This window comes from Pseudonaja textilis, chromosome 7 (genome assembly GCF_049901715.1).
Source record: "Pseudonaja textilis isolate UNSWEBS1 chromosome 7, rPseTex1.2, whole genome shotgun sequence".
Taxonomy (NCBI): domain Eukaryota; kingdom Metazoa; phylum Chordata; class Lepidosauria; order Squamata; family Elapidae; genus Pseudonaja; species Pseudonaja textilis.
In genome coordinates this window covers 41,198,890-41,212,492 of record NC_141996.1, presented here as the reverse complement: position 1 = coordinate 41,212,492, position 13,603 = coordinate 41,198,890, and positions in this window count along the sequence as shown.

Below are 13,603 nucleotides of genomic sequence, written 5' to 3'. Positions count from 1 at the left end.
AACTGTCAGTACAAGTGGCAGGGTGCTCTAAATATCAATTGTTAGAGAACAATTAAAAGGGACAGCACTGTTCCTCACATGGTTTGAGGTGCCTTTGGTGCTCTCTGAGCTTGGTTGTTTCCTTGCAGAGGATTTAAACTAGGTAATCCTACGTTTCAATACTGAACTACAAATATTCTCCTTTATTGATATCACATGGTTTGCTTATAGGCTTCCTTATCAGGTAGGACATGAGAACATTTGCTAAACTAGAAATGCTTTCAATCAGATCCACACAATAATCCTTTTACTCCCCCCCCCCCCGCCCAACACCCTTCCTCTGAAACATTAAGTGTTTCTAGTCTTGGTACACCCTGGAGGTTTATATGATGGAACACTGACTGCAGTAAATGAGAAGCCTGAGGCAAAAAATATAAAGGACAATTGAAAGAACTTGTTTTCTTTCTTCTTTTTCCATTCTATTGTTTGTTCATTAATCATTAAGTCTATGTGATAAATATTTGGGGAAAAAAACAATCAGCCTAAGACTATATGATCTGAGGCTAGCATGCTAAAAAGCAACTAAAATTATAATCAACTCTGTGTTAAATAGACCTATAATGCTAAGTAATGCAATTGAGGAGATTATAATTCTAGTCCATTCTACTCATATTACTGAACCACTATGTTATAGTAATTTTAGGTCTCTTTGATCACCAGAGGAGAAAGATTTATTTATCACAAAAGGTTACTCTTCTGAGTTAGCTTCTTAGCTACACAATTCAATGGCCTCTACAGAGCTAGTTAATACTTCTGAATCGAAATAATAGGGCACTCTTTGATGAGTTTAGACATATCTCATCTAAGAATAATTGAGTAGATTCCTTACATCCATCTAATACTTTTTAAAAAGAAAAGTCAGAAATGGTATGAATATATCTTTTATGATGTAATAAAATTATCAATTCTTTTAACATAAATTTGGATTAAACTTTTGAACTATTTAAACAAACACAAACACCTTAGAAAGAGTGCATGGAAGAAAAATGATCAGGGGCCTGAAGGCAAAATCATACAATGAATATTTGTGGGTGTTAGGTATGTATAGTGTAACAGAGAAAAGGACTAGGGGTGATATGATAGCAAACTTCGAATATGGGAGAGGCTCTCACAAAGACGGAGACAATCTGAATTCCAAAGAACCTGGGGGCAAGACAAAAAGTAGTGGGTGAGCAATCATTAAAGAGAGATCAATCTAGAATTAAGGAGAATTTTTCTGACAGTGAGAACAATTAATCTGTGGAATGGCATCATTTCAGAAGATTTGGATGTTCCTTCACTGGAATGTTTGGATATTATTGGAAGAGACTGGATATTATTTGGAATAATATATGATTTCCTGGAGGATCAGGGGTTGGACTAGAAGACCTCCAAAATTCCTTCCATTATTCTATATTCTACATTCCTTCATCTTTAATGCAATAAGAAACCATTGTTCTACACTGTAACCATGTTTTCTCTGCCATGCTCACAAAGTTGAAAATCTAGCATTCTTGCATGTTATTCACTCAGGATTTGCTTTTTATTTGCAACTATTTTTAGAAGATCCCTTCCAACCCTATTTTTCTATTTGTGTGTGTATGTGTGTGTGTGTGTGTTCTATATTCTATGTTCTATTTCTCTGAAATTGCTAGACTTACTCACTTTAGTTTTCTGAAATATTGAATTAATAGTATTTCTATGAATCTATTGGTTTCTATAAATAATGAAGTGTCCAAGTCAATTTTATTTCTAAATTGAACCAAGTATCTTTAGACATGCCACTGTCTTTTAATTTCAGCATGTTTTACATCTACAGGATAGTAATATTGATAGCTTATAAAATCATGTTTACAAGTAGACAATTTATATGGATGAATGAAAATTTTTGAAAGAAATTGAATGTTTTAATATTGGGGGTAGTAATAATTTTAATACTATTATATATGTATGTATGTATGTAAGTATGTATGTATGTGTAATTCTGTTCTGTTCTCAGGTGGTCTTTGTCGGCTAGGTGTTTGATTCTAGAGATGAGGGTCTTGGCTACAGAGTTGATCTGTGCAGGGTGATGATGGGAATATGTGTTTAAGTAGCGGTTGGTGTGTGTTTTCTTCCAGTGGATGGTGTGTCAGAATTACACACCTTCAGTAAAGTATTAATTTCCAATGGATACCAAAGAAACACAATTACCAACCTAATCCTAAGGGAGACACCCCCCCAAAACTGAGACACAGAACAGGACAACGGTATCGTCCTTCTCCCCTACATCAAAGGCATCACAGATACAATCAGCAAAATTCTCCACAAACATAACATCAGGACATCCTTCGGCACTGACCAAAAAATAGCCAACATCCTAGAACCCCAAGGACAAGATCCAGCTAGAAAACCAAGGAGTTTATGAAATACCATGCAACTATTTCCCAGACACATTCATTGGACAAACCCACAGGAGAATAACTGCATGCATTGCAGAACACAAGAACGCAGTCAGAAAAGAAGAAAATACTTCCTCCTTTTTCTAGCACCTTAAAGCCACAGGACATGAAATTAATTTCGAGGGAACCAAATTAATGTCCAATACTGAACACTTCAACAAGAGAACAATCAGGGAAGCCATCAAAATAGAGAAACATCTCCATAACATGAATAAATGGGATGATACCTCCCACCTACCAGACATCTGGAAACTAGCCCTTATCAACAAATGAGTCCCAGCCACGAAAACCAACACTGGACCCAAAACAACACATGATGCCACCACCAATCTCCCTCACCAGACTCAAACCCAAACCCATCCCATAGATGAAAGGCAACCACCATCCAGAAACCAGACCATGGCTGCATCACCAGCTGCCACACACCCTGACCCCCAAACTAAGTAAACCGACACACACCATGAACATATAGCCAGACCTGAAACTTGGAGCCAAACCAAAACCGAACGTTACAGCATAGCCATCCGTTCAGGATGTCACATCACGGAACTCGGGAGGTTACACCACAAAACCTCAGGATGTTGCAATACAGCCAATGACTCAGGAGATTACAGCACAAGACCCAGGATGTCACAACAATAGAACTCAGAAGGTCATCACACAGCCCATTACCCAGGTCGTTACAACACAGAAGGCTGATAGACACACAGCCAGCACCTCAGCCACACAGGTTCTTACGAAAAAGCCAACCAATCTGCAAACATCAACTCCATCAACCAATCAAGAAATAACAACACAGCCAACCAGCCCACTTACAACAGAGCCAGCACACCACACCTCCACACCAGTATTTATAGAGACAGCAGCTCCAATCACGCTTTGTTCACACAAGCATGAAGCTGAAAGCACCAGCCTGAAGATGGCGAGTGGGACCTTGTCGAAACGTCACCAAGATACTCTCAATCTTCCATGGGCAAAGATCCAAACACACCAAACCTGCATCATAAATGTGTATGTGTATGTGTATGTGTATGTATGTGTATATATATATATATATATATATATATATATATATGTAGCATTCGGCTTTGTTCGGGTATTTTCACGTCATTGTAGTTGTGCTTTTAAAAGTTGTAGCAACGTTTCAGCAGAATCTCATCTGCCATCATCAGGCTTCTGTATAGGCTTCTGTATAGTATCCCTATTCAGAAGCCTGATGATGGCAGATGAGATTCTGCCGAAACGTTGCTACAACTTTAAAAGCACAACTACAATGACATGGAAAATACCCGAACAAAGCTGAATTATATGTTTGTGTGTGTATGTGTGTGTGTGTGTGTGTGTGTGTATTAAAATATATATATTTATATATTTATAGAATGCTTAACAATCATATAAAAAGCTACTTCTTCAATGCCCACATTGAAAATACTATTTGAAAGACAGAGGAGTATTTTGTATGTTATTTATTTATTTGTTAAATTTATTTGCCACCTATTTTGCTGTGTGGCTTATAATAATAAATAAGTAAATCCAGGTCTTCAGGCTCTTGTGGCAGGATAGGAGGTCTTATCATAGAGAGCATGATATTCCAAAAAGCAAGCACTGCAGCAAAAAATGATCTTCTGCATCCCACATTCTTTGATCAATGGGATCTGAAATAGACCTCTGCCTGCATGAGTAGGATGGGCAGTTCATCAGATAGCCTGGACCGATGCCATAAAGAGTTTTAAAAGTCACAACCAACACCTTGAACTGCACTTCTGGTAGTCAGTGAACTTCGTGAGCAGAGATGTAATATGGACCATCCTAGGGACTCCAAAGATTGCTCTAACTGCTGACCTTTGCAATAGCTAAAGCTTCCAAGTGGATTTCAAGAGTAGCCTGATGTAGAGCACATTGCAGTACTTAAGGCAAGAGATGATCAGAGCTTGAGTAACTGAGCACAAAGAGTCATGATCCAGGGTGCACAAATTGAAACAACTGGTGCACAAATTGAAACTGTGCAAAAGTGTTCCTCGTCACATGTTTGAGCAGGAGACATGAATCAAGGAGAATTCTTAGGTTGTTAACTGAGTCTGATAGTGCAACCCTGTCCAGGACTAAGAATGACACACACTTAGGTTCTGAAGCTCCATGCATCCCAAACCACTCAGAGTTTCCAAGATTCAGTCTAAGTCTGTTGTCCTGCATCCAGATCTCTAGAACCTACAGGTGTTGCAAAAGGGCAGAAACAACATCACTTGGGTTATTAATAACAGAATAACACAGTTGGAAGAGACATAGAGGTCTTCTAGTCCAACCCCCTGCTTAAACAGGAGATCCTATACTATTTCAGACAAATGGTTTCCAATTTTTTTAAAAAAGACCCTCCAGTATTGGAGTACCCACAACTTTTAGAGGCAAGATGTTCCACTGATTAATTGTCTAACTATTAGGCAATTATTTCTCCTTATTTCTAGGTAGGTTCTCTCCTTCATTAGTTTCCACCCATTGCTTTTGTTCTGCTTTCAGGTGTTTTGGACAAAAGGTTGACACCCTTTTCTTTGTGGCAACTATTTAGATATTGGAAGACTGCTATCATGTCACCCCTAGTCCTTCTTTTCATTACAAAAGACATACCCAATTCTTTCAACCATTCTTCATGTTTTAGCCTCCAGTCCCTTAATAATCTTTGTTCCTCTTCTCTGCATGCTTTTCAGAGTCCCAACGTTTTTTATTATATCATAGTGACCAAAACTGGATGCAATATTCCAAATAGTCCACTCTTAACAAGGCATGATAAAGTGGTACCATGGTAACCATTTGTCTGAAATATTATAGGACCATGATGGTGAACCTATGGCACATGTGTCGGAAGTGGGACACAGAGCCATCTCTCTGGGCATGCCAGCCATTGCCTGTTGCTCTTCTAAGTTCTGATGTGCGCTGGCCAGCTGGTCTTCGTACACACAGGAGGGCTGGAAGCTGGAAGAGCAGCTCCTGGCACACACATGTGCACTGGCCACCTGGTCTTCTGGTTTCTAACTTGCATGTACATGAAAGTTGGCATGCATGTATATGTGTGATAGAAACCAGCCAGCTGCATGCACATGTGAAGATCAGTGGACCGTCGCACATGCATATTAGAAACTGGCTGACACCAGGTCTTTCTGGTTTCTAACATTTTTGTTTTTTCTTGCCTAAATGTAGAACCTTACTTTTCTTACCATTTTGTTTACATTTTGTAAACAAAATTACATTTTGTTAGAAAGCACCCAGTGTTCAAGTTTGTTGAGGTCCTTCTGAATCTTGAGCCAATCTTCTGGAGTGTTGGCTATTCCTGCAGCTTGGTGTCATCTGCAATTTGATGAGTTCCCCTTCTATCCCCTTGTCTAAATCATTTATGAAGAAATTGAAGATTACTGAGCCTAAGACAGAGCCTTTAGGTATCCCACTACATATTTTCCTCCTTGTAGATACAGTTACATTAAGGACTCTATGTTGAGTGTGGTTGATTACAAATCCATCTGATGATGATGGTTATCTAACTCACATTTTTCTATCCTATCAAGTAGTAGGTCATGGTACTGAAGTCAAAGTAAACTATATCCACAGCATTTTGCTTGTCTACTAATTTTGTCTGTCAAAGAATGCAATAAAATTTATCTGGAATTATCTTATTTGTGACAAATCCATGTTGGCTTCTAGTTATGACTTACTTTGCATATAGGTGTTTTCAGATTTGTTGCTTGATTATCTTTTCCATACTCTGGTATTGATGTAATATCAATATTTACAGCACAAATGCTGATAATACACACTGTGTCTCTTTGTATATATACACAATATATATGTATGTATGTATGTATGTATGTATGTATATATGTATGCATGCATGCATGTATGTATATATGTATATATGTATATATGTATATTTGTTTTCTTAAGTTTTCACGGGTACTTACATGTATGGTATTCAGCTTTGTTCGGGTATTTGCCTGCGGCTCACTTTCCTAGCTCTGTCGAGCCCGCACGGCTCCGGCGTGGCCCTGGCGGGATGAGCAGAGGGTCCGGCAGGGAGGTGCTCACTGCCTTGGTGAGAGCTCTGCTGCCGGGCAGAAAAGCCTGCCGGTCAGCTGCTCTAGGCGCCCCAGGCGAAGCTCTTCACGCTCTGCCCGGCGCCAGGCAGGGATGGCGCCTGGGCATTTCTCCCGAGGTGGGCCAATCCTGTGCTGCGGCCTGGGAGATTTGCCTCCCCACGTGGAGTTGGGCTGCCCTCTCAGGCAGGGGAGGCTTTGTTGTAGTAGGGTGTCATTTTAAAAATAATTCGCTTTACCTTCGAAGGCAAAGGGAAGGCGGCGACAGGAGCGCCTGAAGCCAAGTGTCTCCGCAGGGCTCCAGTTGCAGGGAGGAGCCCTGGCTGGCCACACGTGGCTGTGCCAAATGCTGCAGCATTGCTCTAATGCCGCAGCAGCAAGAGAGAAGGGAAAGCAACAGTGGCGGAAGGTCTCCCGATATGAAGTGCCCCACCAACGCAGGCAGCACCATATCTGGGCATGCAACAAAAGTACTTCCTAACGGCAAGCCCCCCTGCCATTCCCCCCTTTTGCATGTTTAATATGGGCCTTAATTTGAGGGGAGGGGCTTAATTTGATTTTATGCCAATAAAACATGGTGGGGCTTCCTATTGGTGGAGGCCGTATTGTTGGAGAAACACGGTATAGGCATTTCGGGATTTTAATTTTCCAGATATTAACTTTGTAACTGATTGGCCCACTTTTAGTGGGTAAATAAGGAATTAAGGATATTTATATTAATATATTTGTACAATGTCTTTGCACACATATTCTTTTTACTTATGAGTAGAAAAATCACAAGTTTAGGAACAAAAAGTAGTATTTTGCAGTCTATGTTGCATGCAATAAAACAGCCAAACAATGTTTTAGAATATTATCCTATCCTATCTTAATCATTGTATGTCTATTTCTCAAATTCTTAGGATTAGGTAAATTAATCATTATTAAAAGTATATAATTAATTATGTACATAATCAGGGAATATTTCTCTCCTTTTAATTATTTCAGATATCCAGAAACAGATGGAAATGCCATACTTCATGCTATAGAATAAATAAACTAGCTGATTGTGTTAGAAGACATTTATATTTGAACTTTAAAAAAATTTGAACAGTAAAAGAGTGCCAGGTGACTGATGCATAGCAAGTGTTATCTTTAAAATAGAGGGGGGAAATAGAAAATTCAGTATAGTACAGCCAGTCAGTTTGATACCAACACTTAGGAACATGTAAGATTTTATTCTAAGCAGATTAATTTAAAAAACTTGAAAACAAGGGATCAATTACCAGAAAATGCTTTTTAAGCATTTTAAAGCTATTTTTAATCAATTTTCAAAAAATAATACTATCTTTAATTATGGGCACTTCATTTAAGAAGGATTCAGAGAAACTGGAACTGATTCATATAAAGACAGATTTAACTAAGAATATTTGGCTTTGGAAAAATTAACTAAAGGCAGATGTGATAATACTCTTCAAATTTGTGAAAAATATTTCATAGAAAAAGGTCATAACTTGTTAACTCTTAGTCTAAAATTCTGGACAAGGAATAATGGATTTGAATTTAAAAAAACATAGAATTTGATAGAGGATGTTAGAAGAGTTAGACAGTTCAACAGAGAGGCTCTGTTTTATTGGATGCATTCCAGCAGAGGCTAGGCAGACATCTCTCTGGAGTGATTGAATAGGAAACTGAACTAGATGACTGGACTTGATGTACTAAACTATCCCTTTTAATTTTCTAAGTTTATGCAAATCAATGGGCAAATGATTTTAAATACAGGGTCCTCATTTGTCTTTGAAATATATTTTGAGTTATAAAGCTGTTAGCTGCATCTCTGAAGAACCAAATCTACAAATATTTAGCAAGTCCCAGAAATTCTGATATATAAAAGTTGTTCCTAATTAACAAAATAATTTTCCATGAAAGCAATTGATTTTATATTTCACATTGTAGTTTCTAGATCACTTGATAATGTATTTATGGATTTATAAACTAATTGCACAGAGAATGTCTTTAATTATATGAAAATAAGAATAAATCTGATCAGGATATCATGTGATACTTATTGAATGAACAATCTATAACTATTTAAAATTCCCACATATCCAGATGACAGATTTTAATAAGAGATTAATGTATGTCTGGAAGTTCTGGCAATAATATTTGCTCTGAATTGACTTTTTTTCTTGTTTATGATCGTGAATTGAGGAAATATTAAGTAAGTACCATATTACAGGCATTGAGAATAGATGTATCAGTTAAACTATAGATTAATATCATAAATAAGAATATTAATTGTTAAATCATAGTTGAGAATTTTTATTGGAATGATCCTTGGAATCTTTAATTTACTCATCAATTATTGTAACCCAAATCAATATCAGAACAAACAAGATTTTCAATATGAATTCCTTACTATGATTTACACATGGAAGATGTGGACTGTTCACTGCAGTAACAAATACTGAGTATGAAATACAAGAGATATTCGTATGTCTTGCTATAATATTATCTGCAAATGTCTATGAAGATTCCCAACCACCCAGGTCATGGTTGCCCTAAAGGTGGTTTTTTTCTGAAAAGCCACTGGACTTTCTTGGTTTTTTTTTTTTCTTTGAAAATGTTCATTTCTCATCCAAGATACTGTGTGGTGCCCTGCATTTATGAAGTGGTTGTTTTGTTTCCCCAATGTACAAGTCGGCACATGTCTTACTGCACTATATTGTATATATCACATTGCTCAGGTTGTGTCTGGGTGTTTTGTCCTTTGGGTACCCAAGCTTCTGCATTAATGTAATCCTGGGTTTAAATACAAGGTTGTGCTTGTATATTGTGTTGGCTGAAAATCCTCCTGAGATTTTCAGATATTCCTGCAATATTTGAAATCAAAATGTTACTCCATTTGTTATTTTCTTTTTTGTCTGCATTGAAGGAACTCCTGCTGGATCATTTTTGTGGATTTGAAGGCTCAGTTAGGATAACTACAAATTCTGAAGGCTTCCTTGATGTGTTTGTGTTCGTTCTGTTTTTGTTCTTTGCTGACAGGCAAACTTTTGCTAGTAATGTGAACCCTATCCCATGGAGCTGAAGGCTGCAGTCATGTTGCCTTTTGGAAAAAGCATCTTTGGGATTATCTGCATATATTTTTTGTTCCTTGCATTTATTCTGCAAACTTACTTAGAAAGAAACAGCAGCTATTGCAATTACATAATATGAAGAACATTGATCCCAGAAATTGTGAGGTCAATATTGCTGGAAGGTTTTACAAGTTTGCTCTAACTCACCTAGCTATTTGATTTATTGACTTAAAACTTTTGTCCAGAAAAGCAAGCAGGAATAAAAAAAACCTTCACTGCATAAGCACAGGTGGAATGCAACCAAGGTTATTTTCATGTCTACAATTACAAATGCTGCTGCCAGACTAATGCCTACAAAGCCCTGTCCATTTTCTGCCTAGTCATTTTCTGTAGTTGTCAAATACCAGAAATGATGTCTCTGGTAGTTCTGTGTCATAATTAAAGTGCCAGAGTCAATAGATATAGAATATCTTTCACTTTTAGCATTCAACTTTGAACAGTACCTACCAATAAACTGTCTGTAACTGACATACAGTACTTCTATAATCTTTTTAGTCACTTTGAATCAATTTGTTCAAAATAATGGCAATGTCAGTATATTTGGTTCTATTTCATATTGCGCCTATGTATTGAATTTTTTGGTCTCATCTTTATTTCACATATAGATTAGAAGCTGCTGGATTGAATATTGTTTATGGAGTTTGTTTGCTCACTGAGTATGGAATTTTTAGTGTTTACCAACATGGAAGAAGTTTCGTTATGAGAAATTTTTGCATAGCTGTCATTATTTTAGGAATCATCAGAATGATTTGACATCATTTTCAAGAGAATCAGAGAATCAAAATGCAGTAAAAACACACACACAGAGAGAAAGAGAGACAGACAGACAGACAGAAACACAGACAGACAGAGACAGAGAGAGAGAGAGATAGACAAACACTAAAACGAGGTAATGCTCAAATTATTCATATTTTCTACTTAATAGTTCTATTAATATGGACCAACATCTGATATAGGGGTTTATTTATTTCATTAATTATTTCATTTATATAGCTGCTCATCTTACTACGGTGAGTCTGGGTAACTAAGAAGAAATTAAACAACAGAAAACAAAACAACTCAATTAAATGAAAAAAATACAACCACTTTCAATTAATATATTATGTTCCAGCAAGGAATATCTGCTAGACCTTACACTTGACATAATACAATAGTTGTTAAGCCTTTTGATTATGTCACTTCTTGTGGGGAAAACAAAACAAATACGAGGAGAATGGTCCCACAAATAATCTATGCCATCCTATGAAAAAGCTGCAAAGCCAGAACCTTGAATCACACCTAGAAGCTCATTGGAAGGTAGTGCAGTTTATGAGGCAATAGTCTTATATGAGTGTAGCATGAAACATACAGAACAGTAAGTGCCACCACATTCTGGACCAATTTCAATTTGAATGTTTTCCAAGGACAGTTCTGAACATAACACATCCAAGTTGGGGGTGACTAAGGCATGAGTTACCAAAAGTATAGTCAGAGGTGGGCTGCACTTTTGTTGTCAAGAGGTTCGCTGGTGGTGAACATGCGAACCTTAAACAGGTTCATCAGTGCATCAGAAAAACAGACCTAAGAAACTTTTGTGAACAAAATAAATGAAATGAAATAAATGAGAGAATTGAATTAGGAAGGAATGGGAACATTTTAACTACTCAATGTATTATAAAATATAAGTGAAGTGGGGGGGGGAAGTAATTATGGAAAGTTTATAAGTGTTCCCATAGAAGTATGATATCTATTTGAAAAGTAATGTGTAAAATGTTTAAGATTTAAATGAATATTAATATTAATGATAGAATTGAATTGGTATGGACTGTTGTTTTAATTATATTATATATTCATAATTTTTTCTTTTTTAAAAATGCAGTGTGTAGTTTTAGAATGTACCAAGCAGAATCCGAATGGAAGTTATGTATTATATTAAGTCTTATAATTTTAGGGGAAAGATATAAAGGCGTCATACTCCAATCGGTGATTACAGGAGAAATTTTGTTTAATGAGAAATGATAATAGACAGCTGAAACAGGACAGACAAAGAATATAAGTATAATGATCTGAATTGAGATGAAATAAATAAAATAAAATTAAGAAAGTTAAAAGAGGGAGAAGCTATATAGAAAATGTAGAATGGTAATAAGATATGGAATGGTATATAAAAATGAGCATGAACTTGAATTTGTGTCTGTACGAAGAGATGTAACCCGGGATTAAGCTGCTTTCAAAAAAGATGTTTTATGTTTTTATGTTTTATGTTTTGTTTGTTTATGTTTGTTTTTAAAAATCAATAAAATTTTCAAAAAAGAAAAAGAAAAACAGACCTAAGAGGATGCATTGTTGGCATCGCGATGATATGGCGTGAGATCTTGAAGATCCAAGATCACCACCAATATCTTTGCTTCTGGATGGTCCAAACAGATCTAAACCATCCTGAAGAGATGGTTGAGTGCATCCTGTCAATCCCAGGGAGACCGCAAAGTCCCTGGTAGATCCAGGAGAAGCTCTTTTTGCCAGCGGCAAAGAGGCAGCCATTAAAGTTGAGAATGCTGAAGTTGAGAAACGGAAAAGAATGGAAAGAGAAAGTGTGCTGGTTTGGTGAGAGTTTTCCTTTATTTTAAAACTTGAAAGAACACCCTAAGGAAAAGAAGGAATTTGTAAAATCTAAGACAGAAGTGGTTAAGCGGCAATTTTAAACAGGAAGTCAAAATTAATATTTCTTTTTTTATTGCTGGACTTTTAATGTATGATTTTTTTACTTTTAAACTGGACTGGTTTTCTTTTTTATCTTACTTTTTCTTTTTTGTCTTTTTCCTATTTTTGGCTTTATAATAGTCTATGTTAGAAATTCCCTTTCAGCTTTGTTTTTCCTTTTAAGTCTTTTCTTCATTTTTAATTATTTTTTTATTACATTTTTGTTTGGAAAAGGAGGGGGAAAGTGAAAGTAGAGGAAAATTTGTAACACTGCCAACTAGAGGCTTAGAAATATTGTTTCCTTTTTTTTCCTCTTCGACCAGACAAAGCTGAAAAAGAACTGAGGCTTATTTTCAAGGACTTTGAGCCTGTTTGATAAGACAGAGGGAAGAGCACAGGAGAGTGTTATTGCAGGTGCTCCTCTGGGTTTCTATCAGTGGCTGGAGTCTGGTGTTGAAACTTATAGAACGAAGACGATAAGACTCTAGAGAAGAGAGTTATAAAATTGTTTGGAACTTAACAAAAAGCCTTGGATAATTAAATAGGTGCAGTGTGTTCCTTCACTCTTTTTTTTACGTTGGGCCATTCTTTAACAAACCCCCCTCCTTATTAGTCTACTATTTTTGATAGTTATTTAGACCTTTTGCCATTTTGAATTTGTTTTTGCTTTTTGCTTTTGGAGTCTATTTTTTATTTCTGCATCTTATTTTAAAAGGAAAATCTTAGTATTATTTTTTTCTTTTTAAGGGAGTAGTCTTTTTTCCCTTTTTTCCCTCTCCCTTCCCATCTTTTTATCTAAGTCCTATATTGGTTTTTTCCCTTTTTATACTTGAGACCTTTTAATTGGATTAAGGTGTTGAAGAACCTGAAGAACTTTATTTCTTTTTTTTTCTTGCTACCCACAATACTTAACAATTTTTCCTTTTTCTGTTTATGGCTTTTTCTTCTTCTTTTTTTGGATTTTTCCTGCTATTTAACCAATTGATTGGATTAAGGTGTACAAGAACCTGAAGAAGCTTTTCTTTTATTCTGCTTCCTTTTTACTTCACTATTTTTACTTGGAATTACAATTGGCCATTATACGAACGGATTAAGGTCTAGAAGAACCTGAAGATTTTGAATTGTTTGAAATGAGAGGAAACTAACAGCGGCTGGTTTCTCAATTCCTACTTCTTCCTCTTCACCATCTGGAGGACAGTGCTCAATACAGACGATGTTACAACAAGAAAAAGAACAGGAAAAGGTGACCCTGCAGATGATAATGCAA